Source organism: Mustela lutreola, chromosome X, assembly GCF_030435805.1.
Source record: "Mustela lutreola isolate mMusLut2 chromosome X, mMusLut2.pri, whole genome shotgun sequence".
NCBI classification, from domain to species: Eukaryota; Metazoa; Chordata; class Mammalia; order Carnivora; family Mustelidae; genus Mustela; species Mustela lutreola.
In genome coordinates this window covers 107,024,621-107,045,976 of record NC_081308.1, presented here as the reverse complement: position 1 = coordinate 107,045,976, position 21,356 = coordinate 107,024,621, and the positions used below count along the sequence as shown (strand labels likewise).

The 21,356-nt window shown below is 35.9% G+C and overlaps 1 protein-coding gene across 4 annotated transcripts in view; it reads left to right on the top strand.

Moving 5' to 3' along the window:
* Positions 1-21,356, top strand: part of TENM1 (teneurin transmembrane protein 1) — an 801,117-nt gene that overhangs the window by 487,638 nt on the left and 292,123 nt on the right. The gene's annotated exons all lie outside the window — the stretch shown is intronic.

Below are 21,356 nucleotides of genomic sequence, written 5' to 3'. Positions count from 1 at the left end.
AACCATTTTCCCTTCAATTAAAAGGTTGTTATGGTTTTCTCATTAGAAGTCATAAGTACCAATCTACAATAGCTTCTTAAATTATAGTTAAACAATAATACTGCTACTGGATTTTCAGGTAGCAATTTCATTAAAGTAGTAGTTATTTGGAAGCTATCGGAAAATCCAGGGCATAATTTCTCCCCAAGAATTTAGTTTTACACTGGGATTTTTTAAAAAATGTATTCTTATTTTCACACGGAAAATGGCTATGGAATTGTATAGATACTATAGAGAAGTAAAGGAGAAAACAGTTGTGAAGCGCTCTTTCCACACGTTTAAGAAAAATATTGTTTGGAGTCACTCTGATTAAAGTCACCCTCACTTGGTAGCAAATTGTATTGATTTTGGGGATGGCATTTTATTTTGACTGAACATTAATTTCTTTGCTTGAGTGGTTCTGCAGTCTAAAATGTAAATTAACTAAAGAAACATGCACTTGTGGAAGCACTATTCCTAGAATGAATAGAATATCGTTGTAGAAAAAAATTCTATCCAGGTATGGCACTGGCGACTTCTTTTCAGGTTTAACCCTGTTTCCTAATTGAAGCAGAATTACTCATGAGGATACAATGAATATGATTCTGAGAAGTAGATCACAATGGGTTTAGACTTTCTTATAATCATAAATAATAAGGGAAGTTTGGTGTATTCTGATTTATTCAAAATGTGAACAATAAGAAAGTTCCCTTAACCAGATTTATTGGAGTCCTAGAGCTGGGGCTCCTAAGTTAATAGATTTATTTTGTAGGGAAGTCACTGATAATGTCAAAAGTATAGGATCATAGCCTATATTGATGTTCATAATTATCTCTTTTATATTTTTATCATGCTATCTGAATACATTTGAACAATGCTTCTATTAAATGTGGGTAACATTACCTATAATATTAAATATTTGTCTTTTATCTCAGACATTTTAAGGTAACCCAACATGTATGTTTATTTGGTTTGTAATAGCCTGTAGTGATAAATAACGCTGAAGGAATGAAGGTATTGGACGAGAAAGTACTATAATACAAACCCAGTTTTAATATGGAATCATTCAAAACAAGAAGTAATTTGAGAAATTTAAATACGTTAGAGGCCCTTTTAAATGTTCTTGTTCAATTATGAGACAAACTCTTATCTTACAGGTTATCGTCTATTACCTGTTACTATATAGAGAGATAATGTTTTAGATATAAGACCTAACCCCTGGTATAAACAAATCCAGATAATAACAAGCTCTTTATTAATAAGTTAGATGGTGTTCAAGCCTGTTTCCATGTAAATTTATTATGATAGCCACTCTGGTATTGAAACTCTGAGACTTGTTTATTCATTCGTATATTTATTGAATTCATAAGTGAAAATAGAACATTTCAGTCATTTCCAAGTCTGCCTTTTTTTTTCCCCCCTGTGGCCAAGTCTGCCTTTTTTTATAGGGTGAACAATAGAATATGATGTCGACATGACAGTAAGGTAACATAGCGTGGTCATTATTTTCAGACCTCTACCCCTTATTAGGCATGGTAGCTTGGGCAAATTATTTAGCCTTTTAAGGCCTGCATTTCCTCATCTGTTAAATGGGCCTAAAACAGTACCTATAACACAGAGTTGTTGTGAGAATTAAATGAGTCAATATAACTAAAGAACTTGGAATAGTACCCAAAACACAGTAGGTATACTATAAATGTTAAATATTATTATTGTTGTTGTTATCATCATTCTCTTTATAACTATGCTTCACTATTAAAAGTCAGTGGTTCTCAGAAGTAACCATTTTGTTCACAGCTGTATCTGAACACCGGGGTCGGTGCCTGGCACATAACAATCCTATCGGGGAAATTTGTTGACAGAAATGACTAATGCTAAGCATTTTACTTGTATTAGCTCATTTAATTCTCACAACAATCCTTAAGGGCAGGTATCAGTATTATATATAGTATAGAGATGAGTAAACTGAAGCACAGCAAAGAGAAGAGTGTCCATAAAGGTCATATTGAGATTAAGAGGTTGCATCCCTGAGAAGTGGGATCCTTAGCCTTATGCCAGAGTGGACTGACTCCAGAGCTCACACCCTTCAGCACTAGGTCTTGCTGCCCCTCTAACACTCCAGTAAACTCTGCAGCTTACTGACTTCTTAGTCTGCTAAATAAATCCACCATTTTTTTCTTACTAAATTACAAAGTAAGTTACATTTACCAGGTCATCTACTGCAATGGTGTGTGCAGCTAAGCTTTGTTGATTGGTGGGAGTTATCTGTCGAAGTCATTTACTTTGTGACTTTTAGATGTAGAAATATCAGGCTAATTGCTGTAGCACAGTAGGTTGAATGGGTTCAAAATGAGATGTTAATGGCTAATGCCAGAACTTTTTTCCAAGTTCTGTCATGAACTGAACATTATGTGACTTTGGATAAGCCCTTTAAAATCCGTTCCTCTACCCCATCTGTGCTATATTGCTAACCACCTCAAGAGGGTAGAGTAAGAAATCATCAGTAGGCATACAGGTGAAAGATGTCACATAAGAACTGTAACATACAAGATGATTTTCAAGTGGCTTTCTGTGGTTGAAGTAAAAAAGTATTACATTTCAAAAATATGAAACTATTTCACTCTCCACTCTTGCCGAGTCTATAAGAGTCATCAGGATTTTTTTTTTCAATCCCCCTTTACAGTTGCTGTTTAACCCAAGTAAAATCTTATTTACTGCTTCTGTTTCCCGTGCAAATTCCTTTCTGCTCTTTTATTTTCCTCTATTATCCATTATACATAACCTTCAGATACTAATGTCTAGGCACTGTGCCGCCCTCAGTCCACTGGGGGAAATCCCATTGATATCAATGGGACATCAGTAGACTCTGTAGACATTATGGCTCTGTAAGTGGACATTGGAAAACTATGGAAATTCAGCACGTGAAAAGCCAGAGCTAGGTTGTTTGGGCAACCAGCCCCATCCCCACACCTACTCACCCTGTCTTTTGGGTCACCAAGAGAGTAATTCCTTTAAATAAGTTTTTAGGTCATAAAATTTGGTGATGGGAGGCATGGAAAGGTACTAATTATATGAAGGTATCATGGAATGGCTATTGTCATCACTTTCCCATAAATCTGTACTATTTTCCATGTGAATCAAAAAATATGTCCTTATGCTTCATCCTCTCTGATATTTTGGCATCAGTGATGTATCAGTGCCAGACAGAAGCACATTTGCTTGAATTTACAAATAAGCTGTATGAAGTAGTAGTCAGGAAGACAGACGACCACATGCAAGGCATCTAGAGAAGGCGAGGTTAAGGTACTTCATCAATGGTTGTGAAGGGCACAAATGCAGCTTCTCTGGTAATCTTTGATGTTTTGATCAAGTTTATCCACAGTCAGCACTTTCTATAAAAGGCAGTAGAGACTCACAGGAATACATTGTGCCTGGAGTCAAATGGCCTGCTGCACAGAATGTGTTGGAGGAGAGTAGGGATTTCTGGCTCTCAAAACCAATACTATCAGTTAATGACTTGGATGTTCCTTTTCCTTTGCCATGAAATTAGAAGCTGTTCATCCCACCCTCAGGGTATGTAGGGAGTGTCCAAACTCTATAGATGAAATAATTTAAGTCCATAATTCTCCTTGCCATGACATACGATATAGCCCACATGTGGAAAGTTGACCAGAATGGATATTAATACAGATTTAGGGGACAGAGTGTTGAGCCCAGTACTTTGATCAAAAGTTTAGGGATGAAACGATTCAAGAGGGCAAAGGGCCTACTTCACTTTGCTCTCTGCACCAAAATTGAGTAACATTGATTTAGTGCTTTCTTGTGCCTCTTTTATACTGATCCAATTTGCCCTGCTTTCTGGGGCCATTACAGTGGAGTAAGAAATGCTGGAAAAGATAGAATGAGAGGCATAGAATGTGTTCATTTTGTCTCCTTCTCAAAGAAAGTGTAACTACCTCACAATAGAGTGAAGAAATAAAACAGAATATGGCAAATTTTGATTTCCGAAAGTTCAAGAACTTAGATTTTCTTTAATGTAAAGAATAGAAATGGAGGGTTTTCCCCCCATTAAATCTCAATACACAATGCCCCTTCACACAGCTTTTTTTGTTTGTTTGTTTGTTTAAATGGGAGAGCTTTTTATTTATTTGGGGGGGCAAGTTTATTTATTTGTTTATTTTATTGTTTTTATATTAGTTTCCATACAGTACATCATTACTTTTTGATGTAGTGTTCCATGGGTCACTGTTTGCATATAACACCCAGTGCTCCATGCAAGCCGTGTCTCCTTAACACTCATCACCAGGCTCACCACCCCCCCAAGTCCCCCTCCCTTCTAAAACTCTCTGTTTCTGGGAGTCCATAGTCTCTCATGGTTCATCTCCCTCTCTGATTTTCCCCCCTTTATTTTTCTCTTCTCCTAATGTCCTCCATGCTATTCCTTATCTTCCACAAGTAAGTGAAACCATATGGTAATTGACTTTCTCTGTTTGGCTTATTTCACTCGGCATAATCTCCTTCAGTCCCACCCATGTTGATGCAAAAATTGGGTATTCATCCTTTCTGATGACTCAATAATATTTCATTGTGTATATAGACCACATCTTCTTTATCCATTTGTCTGTTGAAGGGCATCTTGGCTCTTTCCACAGTTTGGCAATTGTGGGCATTGCTGCTATGAGCATTGAGGTACATATGGCCCTTCTTTCACTACATCTGTATCTTTGGGGTAAATATTCAGTAGTGCAATTGCGGGGTCATAGGGAAGCTCTATTTTTGATTTTTTGAGAAACCTCCACACTGTTTTCCAAAGTGGCTGCACCAATTTGCACTCCCATCAAAGGAGTAAGAGGGTTCCCCTTTCTCCACAACTTCTCCAAAATTTATTGTTTCTTGTCTTGTCAATTTTCACCATTCTAACTGGTGTAAGGTGGTATATCAATGTGGTTTTGATTTGAATTTCCCTGATGGCCATGATGATGAACAATTTTTCATGTGTGTGTTAGCCATTTGTATGTCTTCTTTGGAGAAGTATCTGCTCGTGTCTTTTGCCCATTTTTTGATATGATTGTCTATTTTGTGTGTGTTCAGTTTGAGAAGTTCTTTATAGATCCTGGATATCAACCTTTTGTCTGTACTCTCATTTGCAAATATCTTCTCCCATTCCGTGGGTTGCCTCTTTGTTTTGTTGACTGTTTCCTTTGCTGTGCAGAAGCTTTTGATCTTGATGAAGTCCCAAAAGTTCATCTTCACTTTTGTTTCTTTTGCCTACAAGAGACATATCTTGAAAGAAGTTACTGTGGCTGATATCGAAGAGGTTACTGCCTATGTTCTCCTCTAGGATTCTGATGGATTCCTGTCTCACGTTGAGGTCTTTTATCCATTTCGAGTTTATCTTTGTGTACGGTGTAAGAGAATGGTCGAGTTTCATTTTTCTACATATAGCTGTCCAGTTTTCCCAGCACCATTTATTGAAGAGACTTTTTTCCACTGTATATTTTTTCCTGTTTTGTTGAAGATTATTTGACTATAGAGTTGAGGGTCCATATCTGGGCTCCCTACTCTGTTCTACTGGTCTATGTGTCTGTTTTTATGCCAGTACCATGCTGTCTTGGTGATCACAGCTTTGTAGTAAAGCTTGAAATCCGGTAACGTGATGCCACCAGTTTTATTTTTGTTTTTCAACATTTCCGTAGCAATTCAGGGTCTCTTCTGATTCCATACAAATTTCAGGATTATTAGCTCCAGCTCTTTGAAAAATACTGGTGGAATTTTGATCGGAATCAGAAGAAGTGTTTGTTCATGTCTTCTGCCCATTTTCTGACTTGATTATCTGTTTTTTGGGTATTGAGTTTGAAAAGTTCTTTATAGATCTTGGATATCAGCCCTTTTTAAACATTTTAATTTATTTTTTAAATTTCCTTTCAGTGTTCCAGAATTCATTGTTTGTGCACCACACCCAGTGCTCCATGCAAATACGTGCCCTCCATAATACCCACCACCAGGCTCACACAACCTTCTACCCTCCGCCCCTCCAAAACCCTCAGATTGTTTTTCAGAGTCCATAGTCTCTCATGGTTCATCTCCCCCTCCCATTTCCGCCAACTTCCTTCTCCACTCCATCTCCCCATGTTCTCTGTGTTATTTCTTTTGCTACACAAATAAGTGAAACCATATGATAACTGACTCTCTGCTTGGCTATTTCACTCAACATAATCTCTTCCAGTCCCGTCCATGTTGATACAAAAGTTGGGTATTCACATGCTTAGCAAAAGCCATCTCATCACTTTCTAGTTATTTCATTAATATCTCTGTGCCTCAGTTGCCTCGTCTATAAAATGGGAATGTTGATAATACCTTCCCCATGGATTTTCTTTTTAATTAAGTGAAATGAAGTACGTAAAACACCGAGAACATTGCTTAGCAGGTCTAAATTAAGATTGATTATTATCAGTGGAACAGGATTATTATTAGGATTATTAATTTGAGCCAAGATAAGCATAATGAGCATATAATTTATCCTAACATGAACTACTTTTATTTCCCTTCTTGTCAAATTCATCTGAAACAACTTTTTGAGAGCTGGAATGTCTATTTCATAAGAATCATCTAATGGGTTTGTTGTTTGTTGTTTCCTTCTGCCTGGCCTAAAATATCTGTAACTTTGCCTTTATTTTAGCAATTTCCCTTTTCCTTGGTGTTTTGACCCTTCAAATGGTTTTGTATTTCTATCTGGAGGCCATATCTGGGTTGAAACACATTTTCATTAAAATACATTATAGCTTATAACATTCAATAAATGACTCAGCATAAAATGCTAAAAAGCATTTTACTTTATCCTTATAGAACATTATCAGTCCTTTTGGTGTCCTGTTTAATACTTATTACTATTTCCAGTTCACTCTCGTGGACCCATTCATGATAATGATGACAGATTCTACATTAACATTGACTTTGCCTCCTACCCATGAATCTACTAACTTTCTAGCAATCTCTCTAAGAAGAGATCTGGGAAATGGTGGTATAACTTCAGTCTAATTATAAATCTGCCATCATGCATTTATCAGAGCTCCTCTTTAGAAAAGATTTATATTTTCATCTGACATCACCTTTTGGTATAATATGTTCCATAAGTTTTATCCCCACCATGTTAAGAGGCACTTTTACCTGTCATAAATAAAAGTATAAATTCAGTCCAAATCAAACATACTAAAATAACAGGAAGAAACTGTATCACATACAACTAATTTTTCAGAACTGCAGTTAACACCTATTGCTTAAAATGAAGGCATTTCAATAAAAAGCAAATATTGTACTTATTTTTTTCTTGGAACTCTAGCATGCTGTGGATTTAAAACATAGAGTAAGAGAGAGAATTTCTTGGGTGAATGAGTAGTGAGTACTAAATATGTGTCTTATGTCAAGAGATTATTTTGTTAAAAAGAAAAAGGATGGAGCACCTGGCTGGATCAGTAGGTGGAACATGAAACTATTCATCTCAGGGTTGTAGGTTCAAGCCCTACATTGGGTGTAGAGATTTCTTAAAAATAAAACCTTAGGGGCACCTGTGTGGCTCAGTTGGCTAGGCGTCTGCCTTCAGCTCAGGTCATGATCCCAGGGTCCTGGGATTGAGCCCTGCCTCAGGCTCCTTGCTCAGTTGGGAGCCTGTTTCTCCCTCTTCCTCTGCCTGCAACTCCCCATGCTTGTGCTCTTTCTATATATCTCTCTGACAAATAAATAAAATCTTTTTAAAAAAGAGATTATTTGGGGCGCCTGGGTTGCTCAGTGGATTGGGCCTCTACCTTCGGCTCAGGTCGTGATCTCAGGGTCCTGGGATTGAGCCCCGCGTTGGGCTTTCTGCTCTGTAGGAAGCCTGCTTCCTCTCTCTCTCTCTCTCTCTCTGTCTGCCTCTCTGCCTACTTGTGATCTCTCTGTCAAATAAATAAATAAAATCTGTTTTTAAAAAAAGAGATTATTTTGTTGTCTCAAAAAGAGGCACTCACCCTACTAAGTACTTCCTATACAGCACTTTCTTTGCCTAGGGAGAGAAATTAAAATAAGGCATTGTGAAATAGATAAAGATCCACCAGAAGGCATAATAAAAGAGGACTGGACAGAATGTTAGCAATTTTGCAGCTTTATATGCTTAAGAAATTTTAGAATAGCAAGAATCAATTTTGCAAATTCTGAAAAAAAGTCTCAAGAAACGTCTGATTTCAAAGTAAATAATGTGAACTCTACTGCATAAAGGAAATTTCATTCTTGTTTAATTTTCTCTTCATCCAAATTTTATATATAATACATATATATTATATGTTAGGGGAATATTTTTAGACCCACATTGCATAAGTCGTTAAGCTATACTTACTCTGAAGTGAATAAGAATATACTAAATTAGAGCAATGGCTTCGAAACAGATGGCAGGTTAACCCATTTTAAACTTCAGAAATGTGGCTGAATTCTCACATAGAACAGCCAGAGTGTGGAAGGCCAGTCTCAGCAACAGAATATCTGATTCATCGTAGTCAAAACTAAGAGGTGGCATCTTATGGGGTGGAGATGCATTCATTTGGGGCTTAGCAATATTCCCATTACAGAGAGGTGAAAAGGCACAATTTGTTTTATTAGATACAAGTATATGGGAAAAGCCGAGGAAGCACGAATGGAGGACATGGGAGAGTGGTAGGAAATGAAGGTAGTAATCAGGAGCAGATCATGAAAGGCACTTTAAGCCATGTTAAGGAGCTTGTAATTTATTCTGAGAGGGAATAGGGTGTTTTTACGGTTTTCATAAAAGCAAGAAAATTATTTGCTTGGATTCACTTTTAGAAAAATCACCTGATGGCAACAGGAAGTTGGAACTGGCAGGTAGGATGATGAGGGCTGTGAAGTCGAAGGATTGAAAGGATAAGGACAAATTAGGAGAGTATCATAGTAATCCAGGTGAGTGAGAGTGAAAGCGTTATCTTCTGGGAATGGAGAAGGAGAAGATGGAGTCAAAAAGTACTTAGAGGATAAAACACACTTGACTTAGTGACTGCTTAGGTGAGGCAGAAGAGGGAAGGGTTGTTTGGCTTATAGGCTGGGTAGGTAGTGATGCTGTTAGACCTGCCATCATGTTAGAAGAAAGAGGTTTAAGGATGAAAATGGATATTCAGGTCAAGACACTTCACACATTATTAGATATCTGGTACTGAACATTTAGAGGTGTCTATCAGTGAGAACACAAAAATCAAGGGAGTAGAACAAGGAAAAAAGCATGAAGGCTAGAACTCAGGGGAACACTAATATTCAAGAAGACCAAGCTCAAAGGATCTGGTGAGCAGACTAGGAAAGAGCAACTAAAGAGGTTGCAGAGAAACTTAAATGGTGGTAATAGAACAGAAGTCCTCAGTGTGTGGTCTGGGGACCTCTAGGGACCCCAAGACTGGTTTGAGGGTCCACAGAGTAAATCTGTGTTCATAATGGCATGAGGACATTATTTATCTCAGTCATTTTTATGATTTTATAAAATAGACTTATCACAAAATAACATTATTTATGTTAAATTGTAATGGTTTATTGTTATTATTCAATAAATTAATAAATACTGGTAAGAAGTTATCAGTCAGTTTTTAATACAGTTAGTATTAACTCTATATAGCTTACATCAACAAAGTCTCTTTGGTGCCCTGAGTAATTTTTAAGAGCATGAAGAGGTTCTGAGGCTAAAATATTTGTGAAGGGCTGAGGGAGGGAGACAAAACACCTAATGTTTCAAGAACTATTAAGTGAATTAAGGGACAGTTATTGTTTACACCAAAGTAGAGGCTGTCAGGTGGAGTGCAGCAAGAGGACAAAGGGATAAGGAAATTATAGTTGCTGGTGATAGTTTCTGAAGTGATCAGCCAAAGGACCAAACTTAGAAGGGCAGGAAGATAGAAGCTAAACAAAAGGCCAGTCCAAATGTCTAGACCCCTTAATGATTTTGTAGGGTAGTAACGGCTATGAGTAAGCTTAATAGCTAAAATGAGATAATCAAACGGTAGTGCATCAGAATTTTAGATTTCAGACTCACAAAAAATGTGCAAAAAATGTGAATCCCTCAGATATTTTAGACCATGAGATATGATTCCCTCATATATTTTAGACCAAGTCAAGAAACATATATGAGGAACTCCTTCCAGGTGAAATTTGCTCAGGGAAGCCTAGATTCTTGGCTAGGTATAATCTCACAAGGGCCCTGGGCAGACTCATAAGCCCACCAAAGTATGGATAATGTTTAAATAAGGGCATTGCATTACATTGGATCCCCCAGGATAGGCAGGACACATGTGGAATTCCAGATCACAGTATGGCTCCTCAAGATCTCCTTCCTTGGGGTTTCTATTGATCTTTATGGGATAATAATGAACAAATTAAGAGGGTCCAAGATGACCCACTGTAATTTTCTGCTGATCAAAACCTCATCATAGCATTGTCAATCTAGTGAAATGTAGGCCATCTATAACACATTATAGTTAACTTCTAGAGTAACTGCTTACTATGTGAGTTTCTAAGGAAGGGCCTCACAAATGATAGGAAATCCTTAAATAAGAAAAGACATGGGATAAAAAAACAAAAAAAAAACTACTCTTGATTATATTTCTTTTATATTAAACAAGTTTTGTTTCTTAATTAAATGATTAAGAAACCGAAGACTATCATAATGTATATGGAATGTCAGAAGAGCTTGCTGAACTCTTAGCTAAACTAGTTGTAGCTGTGGCTGGAACTGAATGCAAATGTGATTTTGACAGCAAGCAATCTGTGCTATTCTACCACTTAGAACAGAAGAAGCAGATTTTGCTTTTTGATATTCAAAGGTTTCACCAAAAATCAGTCAGCCCTATTGTTTACATTGTTGACAACCTTGTTTCAACTTTAGTTCAGTTTTGGCCTTTGTTCACTGAAGGAAGCATCTAGATTTGCTTTGATCTTGAATTTTATTGTAATTAGACATAAATATCAAATATGGCACATAATGATATTGGATAACGTCCTTTGTGTATAGCCTAACCCCAGGTACTTTGCAGAATTAACTATTAAATTATGGAGTTAGATTAAAATGATATTAAACAGAGATGGTAGATACAAGGTTTTAGATATTACTGTAACATGGGAAGAAAGCCATGAGTTACAACATGGGGGGTTAAGGGGGTAGGAGAAGAATAAATGAAACAAGATCGGATTGGAAAAGAGATAAACCATAAGTGACTCTTAATCTCACAAAACAAACTGAGGGTTGCTGGGGGGGGAGGGGGGTTGGGAGAAGGGGGGTGGGGTTATGGACACTGGGGAGGGGATGTGCTATGGTGAGTGCTGTGAAGTGTGTAAACCTGGCGATTCACATACCTGTACCCCGGGGGTTAAAAATATATTACATGTTTATAAAAAATAAAAAATTTTAAAAAATTTTAAAAAAAAGATATTACTGTAACAAGCCACCAAGTTAATGCCAGTTGTACAGTGCATGAGAGAGATATCCACACTCAAGAAATTAGGAATGAGTAAACTGTGCTAAGAAAGTGGAAATATTTGAAATGGAGGCATTTCGTGAAAGATCATTTGCTACCTCCAGACACAGAATTCAAATTAATCCGAATCCTCTGAAGTTATCCAATCATGAAGTAGTTTCGCCACCGGCTCACAGAGAGCCAAGATGTTTTTATTACCTTTGACCTTGTGGTAAATCTAACCTCAGTTAGTCCATAAGTAGTTGAAGGGTCAGATGGATTTTGAACCTAGGTAAACTATTTGTTTTTTGGAGGTGTAAATCTTTATGTCAGTGGGAAAATGTAGTAAAGCACTGCGCATGCTCAGTGGGACTCCAAGGCTACAATAGCCCATGCTTAAGGATTATCATAGAGGTCACTGCAGAGATGGCACTGGTTAAGATTTACCAACAAAGAAAGCTGTGGGAGAATTTGAAAGCCAGCTGATACAAATAGAACCTTTCTTTGTCATGCCTAAAACAGAGCCTTCTCAAGATTGAATAAAACCCAAACAAGCCATTTAGTATCTTTGGTTTCTGTTCCTGACTGCTGTATATTTTTAGTTTAATTTTGCTGACCAAATCCTGCCCTTGGATTAGCTGGCATTACTCTCTTTGATGATAAGCACTAATCTAGCCCTTTAAAGTAGTGAACGCAGTATAAAACGCAGAATAAAGTATAAAACGCAGAGATAAGAACCTATTAGCAGGAGGGGCAAGGAAGCTGAATTTTCAAAATAAGAGATTCAGTGGACAATCAAGAGTAAATACATACATATACTTCCTCAAAAATGATTAAAAGGGTTTATAGAGTCCAGTAATAAGTATGTCTTTTGACCCAAATAAAACAGACTTAATTATTAGTATACATAGCCAACTGGTGAATATAGTCCTATTTTTATAGGAAATTATTGTGCATATCTCTTTTGTGACTTAAGTAGGTAGAAAAGAACAAAAATGTTTAGATTTCTCACTGACCATCTCAGAAGCATTCCTGCAAATGAGGCCAAGGTCATGAACTCAGTCACTTTTTCCATATTTTAGCTCTGTTCTATTTCATTACCAAAGCCTACATTTTCAATCTCCTATTTTGTTCCATACCCCAAATCAGGAACCTAGTTTTGCCTCCTCTCCCTAATAAAACCTGAACTCAGAAATGAATCTGATGAACTAGACAGGTTTTTTCTTGGACACACAGAATTTGTTAATGTTGTCAACTAATTTAAAAACTTGTCTAAAGATTTTACATAAAATCTCTGGTTTATTATAAAAAAAAATCTCTGGTTTATATAAAATTTCTAGTCTCTCTTGAAAAATAGAAATTTCTGGCATACTGAAGCCTGCATTCACCCATTTGCCTATGCATTTATTGAGTGACTATGAGCCAGGCACTATTCTAGTCTTTGTGTGGCAAAAATAATATGACAACCATTGAATAGAGATAAATAGGGACTTCTTCAAGAGGACCACGAACTCTCCAGTACATCAGAATACCCATGCTTCTGTCGTCACTCTCTCATATTACCTACCTTCCTTCCAAGCAGGTATTTAAGCTTGCAACCCATATAATAAGATAATTCACACTGAAGTAAAAATGGCTGTGACAAAGAAAATGCATTATATCTCCCTAAGATTTATTTGCATTTTAACAGAGAAGACAGAGTTGGAAGCCAGGAATGGCAAATCTCTGACATTAATATCATCACTTCCCTTTCCCAGACCCATAGAAGATATAAGTAATCACATGGAACAAACGTTCTTTACTACCTAGTCTAGATTCTTCAGTCAGAGTTTACTCAGAAGTTGAAATATATTTGCCATCAGTACTTTGACTTAAAGAAATGAGATAATCATTATGAATTTATTATTAGAGGTTTAGGAGGAAGAATTATGTAGGACCAAAAAACACACCTGAAAACACAACTCAATCACCCTATTAGTAAATCTGCCCTGTTCACAGCTATGCATGATAGCCCTGAGTATGGCCAACTATCTCATAGGTATGTAGAATTGAACATAAAGAACACTGAGCAGGTAAAATTATAACATATCCGCACTATTAGAGATTCATTTCAAATGAATGTCTTATCAGTACTGGGTACACAATGTTCAAGTGTGTCTACACATCTATTCCATAAATATAAGAATAGATACTAATAATGAGTTCTGAGTTCCTGTAGAATAATATTGATCCCTTAAATCTAAATCTGTCCACCTCGTCCTCCATAAAGAAATGCAAATCAACAAATAGAGCAAATAAAACCATACATGAACCAGTTCGATAGCATGTGTAGGAGATTGAGAGTTCTACACACTTCAAATTATACATAAGAAGAGAAATAAACACCCAAAAGAAGCAAAGCTAGCTCTATAGCCCCAACCAGAGCCCAGAGTCAAAAACTAAATAGAGAAGAAAATAAGAGAGCTGACGCCCAGTGGTGGCAGAATTAATAAAATAAAGCTTCCATTAACAAGACACCCCACCTTTAGTAGACAGCTACTGAGAACAGATCTCAGACCTGGATTTGGGAACACTGGCTACTGAAAACTGAAATGTGGAATGTACTTCAAAGCATAAAGAACTAGAGTTGCTAACTTGGCAACCACAACTTCCGAAGGCATAGGGGAACTGACTTGGAAAGAATGTCCCTTAAAGGCTTGATGGTGAAGGGAAAGAAGGAAGCAAGAGGTAGAATTTTAGAATCCTACAGAAATAAAAGTGAATCACAAAATTAAGGGGTATACCAAACCCCCTATACAAAGGGCACTGTTGATTTTTTTTTAAATTGCTCTTTACCAAAGGTCAAAAATTATAAAACTATATCTTATTATAAAATAAAATATATCTCTTCTTTGCCGATTTGGTGAGTGCTGTGAAGTGTGTAAACCTGGTGATTCACAGACCTGGGGATAAAAATATATGTATATAAAAAATATATGATTATAAAAAATAAAAAATTAAAAAAAAATAAATAAAATAAAATATATCAAAACAAAAAAAAGAAATTGCACTTTAATAAAAACTAAGGAACATAGTAACCTGTTAAGTCACCCAAACTCCTGACTCCTATAGGCATATGACTATTGTTGCTGCCCTAGGAAACTATTTCAGAATGAACATAAAAAAGCAAATTTTTCTGTAAGAGGAAAAAATAAGAATCCTGTCAACTGATGAAGAACCTCTCCAAATAATCACCCCAAAGAAGAAGAAACAGCAACAAAATACATCAATTTTTAGTATCCTTAAACAAATATTTGAAGATATGAAAAAACACTCAAATGATAAATTTTAAAACTCAGAACAGAAATGTGCAAAAGGAAGATGCAAAATCAGAATTGACTGAACTCAGGAAATAAATTTCAGAAAGTCATCTTGAAAAAGAAGACCATACAGAATGGTGAGCAAGAGAGAAAAGATCTGAAAATATAATGAGATGCAGTGATGGAACGTACTAGAATAGTGAAGACAGTGACATAGAAATAATGAGGTAAAAGAGATCAGAGAAAGAAAGTGACTGATATAGGAGATAGGCAAAGCAATTGGACTATATATAATTGTCATTCCCAATAAAGAAAAACCAAAGAATAAAAGAGAACTAATATTTAAAACTATAATCAAAAAATACTTTTGAAAAATAAAAGACCTGAGTGCAAGTATTTAATGGAAAAACCGGAAGTACTCTGGAAATCTGATTCAAAACAGCCAACGCCAAGTCATATCTTAGGAAAAATAGTAGCCTTTAATGATGAAGAAAAAATAAGAATCTCGTGGGCCTTGGAGCAGGATAAGTCTTTTATAAATGAGAGAAAGAAAAGTCAGGTTTGGCATCAGACATCTTCACAGCAGACAAAGCCAAGTAAGAACAAAGCAACATTTTCAAATAACTTAAGAAAGGGATTGTGGGCCAAGGATTTTATTCAAACAAGTTCTCTTTCAATTATTAACGGTATAGAAAAACAGTTTTAAACATGCCAGAAGTTCGGGAATACTGTACTCACAAGCCATACAGATCTGGAGTACAAACTTTTTCTGTGAAGGATCAGACAGTAAATACTTCAAGCTTTGCAGGCTGTCCGTCACAAGTATTCAACTAGCACCAAAAGCGGCCAGAGACAAGATGTAAACGAACGACTGTGACAGTGTTCCAATAAAATTGTATGGACAACTGAAATTTGATTCAGTGAAAATTTTCACATATCCGGAAATACTGGTATCCTTTCAAATTTTTTCAACTATTAAAAACGTAAAGATCATTCTTAGCTCACAGGCCATATCGAAGCAAACAGTTTGCCAAGTTAGACTGAGGGTTAAAGTTTGTTGATCTATGATTTAGAGAACAAGCTTCATCCAACTAAGACGATGCGGAAATCTTTGGCAAAGGCCTATTGGTGAAAATTAGATCTATTTAATTGTGGATTTAAGATTATAACAAAGGTGGGGAAATAGATGGAAAAATGGTATGGAAAATAGTATGTAAATCTTATATATTTTGATGAAGTAATAGTAATTCAGCTACATCCGGGAGAAATGAAAAGGCAAAAGTCAAATAAGCTCATTGATTGCCACATAGAGGGTCAAAATATAACTTTAAGTTGTCAAACCAAATGGTAGATAATCAAGCAAGCACAGGGGAATAAGGGCATTATAAAAGATAATAGCATAAAGGTACTCAATAGAAGAAAAATAGAAACCTTCTTAAATACCAAAAGAAAAATTTAGAAACCAAGGAAAACAAATGACATGGAGAAATACAATAAAATAACATAATACTGTGAAACATAAATGATACGGTACAGTTGTGTCATATCCATAAATGTAAATGGGTTAAACTAACCTATTACAAGGAAATGATTTTCAAAATAGGTACAAAGCAAAACTGAATTCTCTGCTGTTTATAAGAGACACACCTGAAATAAAAGGAGTCAGAAATGGCTAAAAATTAAAGAATTTACCAAGGTAAATGGAAGCAGTAAAAGAACAAATCTTACAATCTTCATTTCAGGTGAAGGAGAACTCAAGCCAAAAACCGTAAAACACAACAAAGAACATACTGTATGCAGTGCCATGACTATCTCTGCATAAATAACCCAACAACTGATTTTATAAAGCAGAAACTGCAAGAGATACAAGAAGAAATAAACAAAAAGAACTGGTAATAGGAAATTTTATCCTCTCTGGTCACATGGACAGAAACTTACTAAGTATATAGAAGACCTAAAAAAGCAAAATCTTGTGGCTATATATTGAACTTAACATCCTGATAGAGAATATACCTTGTTCGCAAATGCACACAGAACATTCACAGAATTTGATCTTATATTAGGTCCCAATAGGAACTTCAATGAGTTTCATAAAGTAGAAATAATACAGACATTCCCAGATCACAGTGAAATGAAAATAGAAATTAATAAAAATTTTAAAAACAAGGCTATTCACCTGGAAGTTTTTTTTTTTTTAATTTAAAAAAATAAATAAATAAAATAAAACCTCTTGGGGCGCCTGGGTGGCTCAGTGGGTTAAAGCCTCTACCTTTGGCTCAGGTCATGATCCCAGGATCCTGGGATCAAGCCCCGCATCGGGCTCTCTGCTCAGCAGGGAGCCTGCTTCCCCCACCCCTCTCTGCCTGCCTCTCTGCCTACTTGTGATCTCTGTCTTTCAAATAAATAAAATCTTAAAAAAAAAAAAAACTTGTGTAAGGGGAAATAAAACTGAAAATTACAAAATTTCTAAGAATAATGATAAACACACCACATGTCAAACTGTATGAGATAGAATTAAACCATTTATGAGGAAAATTTGTATTCATAAATATGAAAATAAAGCTTAAAAAGCAATAAAATAAACTAAAGAAAGCACAGGAAAAGAAATAATAAAGATAAAGCACAAATTAATGGGGTAGAAAACAGCAAAATAATAGAAAAATAAAGTGTTGTTAAAAATCAATAGGGGATAAAAATATATGTTTATAAAAAATAAAAAATTAAAAAAAAAATCAATAGGCAGACCACAAGCCACGTTAAATCAAAATAGAGAATATAGTCCGTGATATTGTAATAGCATTGTATGGTGACACGTGGAAGCTAGACTTGCAGTAAGCATGCCATAAGGACGTAGGGAGATAACAGGTCACAATGTTGAACACCTAAAACAAATGTAACTCTGAGTCCACTATACTCAAAAAATTTTTTAGAAGAAGTGGGGGAAAACATACAGAATACAAAAGGAGGGGCACCTGAGTGGCTCAGTGGGTTAAAGCCTCTGCCTTCAGCTCAGGTCATGATCCCAGGGCCCTGGGCTCCAGCCCCACATCCGGGGGTGGGCGGGTCTTTGCTCAGCGGGGAGCCTGCTTTACCCTCTTTCTCTCTGCCTGCCTCTGCCTACTTATGATCTCTGTCTGTCAAATAAATAAATAAAATCTTTAAAAAAAAAATACGAAATGAGAGGAATTGATCATTGAAACAAAGAAAAGTTTTTAAAAAATGGTAAGTGGCTTTAAAAAATAAAATTAGGGATGCCTGCCTGGCTCAGTAAGTAGAGCATGCTTCTCTTGATCTCAGGGTCATGAGTTCTAGCCCCATGTTAAGCATGGAACCTACTTAAAAATAAAATAAAATGTTAAAAAAAAAAAAAAGGTACGTGGCTCCTCTGCCTGGATCTCCTTCACAGGGGTTGTGTAGTATTCAGTAGACCCACCAACAATGGGTGAAATTGCCTGTGTCCCTGTGGACCTACCACCCTGGTGTGTCACAAGCTTGTGAATCTTTGTCAGTGGGATAGGTTAGAAAGGTTATCTAAGTGGAGTTTTATTTTGTATCACGAATGAAGCTGAACATCTTTTCATATGTTTAAAGATATTTTTGTGAACTGTATACTGTTCATGTCTTTTGTCCATTTTTCTGTTGAGTTTGTTTTTTTTTTTTTCCTTTTGGTTCTCTTTGTCTCAAATTTTAAGAGTTCTTTATGTATTTATTAGGAATTTCAACCTTTTGAATACATAACTGTATACCCTCAGAAGAACATATTCTAAAGACAAAAAAAAACTTTTAATTTCACTTAGTAGGTTTCATTCTGGTAGTGGTCTTGGTGTAGGAATTCTTTTTTTTTTTTAATTTATTTGACAGAGATCACAAGAAGGCAGAGAGGCAGGCAGAGAGAGACGAAGGAAAGCAGGCTCCCTGCTGAGCAGAGAGCCTGATGCGGGGCTCAATCCCAGGACCCTGAGATCATGACCTGAGCCTGAAAGCAGAGGCTTTAACCCACTGAGCCACCCAGGCGCCCCTTGGTGTAGGAATTCTAATACTATTTTGTGTATCTTGTATGATAAGCAGATGAGTAAACACTGATGTTATTGAGAACAGGGTTCACCGTGTGAAAAAGGAAATAAAAATATGGAATGGGGGAAGGGAAGAACTCTGCGATATGGGATTAGTATTAGAGATGTAAATATGAACTCATTCTTTTAAAAATATGCAGATATATGTGTATGTGTATATACATATATGAGTGTATATACATATATACAGGTATTATGTATACATACATGTTAGCAAAGCAGGTAATAAAATCTGAAAGTTTTGTTCTATGAGTACATATCCCTGCTTTGTCCCCTAAAGGACTTAAAAACAATGACACATTAGTAGTAATGAGCATATCTTATGCCCAAACTTAGGTTTCTAAATACATTTTCTATTAAAGGCTGTTTGCAGAAATGGCTGTTTCTAGGTGCGTGGCAGAGAAGGTGAGTGCAAGGTAAGCCTAAAACATTTCGTGCTCAAAAGCAAGACATGTCAAAATGACACAGAAACCGATTTGAAGAGGCTCCCCCTGGCCTAATTTGAGCTTCAAAAAGAGCTATGATAGTAATGGGTTCAACACTGAACAACAAAAGAATCTGTGAGTCTCTAGTAATACTAAAAAATAAACGGGCACATAATTTCTAGAAATGGACATGATTTCTCTTTAACTCACACAGGTCCCTTTACTCATAGTCATGATATCTTTCAAATTAGGTATTATTATTTTTAATTTACATAAGAGAGAACTGATGCTCAAGGGTCCAGCAGTTTGCCCCAAACCAGCAAAGCGAGTTGGTGGGAAAGCCATCACTCTTCAGGTCTAACTTTTCAAAAAGAGCCTATGCCCTCACTTATTACACTAATCGGCATCTAAAAATGAGTTCATATAATAGATACAGTTATATAACTTCCCTCATGAATATATTTATTATTTAATATTTTTCTATAACATTATTTTAGTGGCAACATTATTGTATAGATATAGTTATTGATTTAATCAATCCGTATTTGCTGGACATTTAAATACTTTTCAATATCTTAATAATATAGCAACATCATGTTGAACATGGTTGTTTTCAAATCCATTCTGTTCCTTTTCTTAGGATAAATTTTTAAACATGGAATTGCTGGACCAAAATGTTTAAAAACATTTCCAACACCTTAGATATATATTAACAATTTGTCCAAACATTTTGCAATAATTTATACTCCTAGCAGCAGTATGCAAGAGCGCTCATTTCCCTGAACCCTTGAAAACTTCTGATATCATCATCTATTTAAAAAAAAAAGTAAAGGGAAAAAAGCCATTTTGATTGGTAAGGTTGTATTTCACTGTTTTAACTTACATTTTTAAATTACCACTAGGGTTGAACATTTTAAAATGTCACTGCTAACTTACATTTCTTCTTTTGTGAATTGCCTACTGATGTTTTTTGCCCATGTTTCTCCTAGAGGGTTCAGCTGATGTTTATTGATTTATTAAAATTTTCATATATTAAAGATTTTAACATAAACTGCATATCTTAACAATAAAGAAACAAAATTACAATTTTAAACCATGAGGAAAAAAATAAAAACTGAGAGACTGCTGTATTCTCTTTCTACATCTTCTGATAGCCTGGCGAGACATTTCAAGAAATATTAAGAAAAATTTTAGACCTATTTTCAGGGGTTATATGAGGTTCAGTAAGCTTCCCACATTCCACGTTTCCTTTAAAGCAAAACTTGAATCTATTTCAAAGATAGAAAATAATGCTTTGGGCAACAAAGTGATCAGATTTAACACAAATGCTAAGAAGGTTGGGATTTTTTAAAAAAGAGGTTGTAAAACCAATAGAAAATACATTGCATATATATGACTCCAGTTACATGTGACCCACTAATCCAATAAAATAGTGTCCATATGAACAGATGATTCTACTGATGTTCAGGTATTTTGAATTTATGGAAGGTGGTTATAGAGCTTCCAGTTCTTTTCTATACACTTACCTAAGCTGGATAGACAAAATGAGTTTCAGTAATCACTGTGTGGGCAAAGAGCAGAGTTTTCCTCTGTACAAAAGCAACTGGTTGGCATAAAATTTTAAGCTATAACTTTGGCCTCATTAGCCCAATATTCTATCTAAATTACTTCAGTACTTAATGTCATTGGATGGTAGAAATAGATCACATCTTCTCTTGGTCCTGAATAAGAGGGAAGCTAGTCTCTGTGTGTCCTGGGGCAAGCACTTCCTCTCCTTAAACTTTAGTTTCCTCTTCCATAAAATGAGGATACTGAGCCAAATGGTTGATCTGTGGTCTCTCCTTTTCTGAAATAAGATTTTAATTTTAGAACACTTTTTGATCCACAGAAAAAAATGCAAAGATAGTACAGAGTATTCCCATATACTCATCTGGTTTCTCCCATTATTAACGTCCTGTACCACCATGGCACATTTGTCACAACTAAGAAACCAATATTGATAATTACTCTTAATTGAACTTGATACTTGATCTGGATTTTATAAGTTCTACCCCAATATCCTTTTTC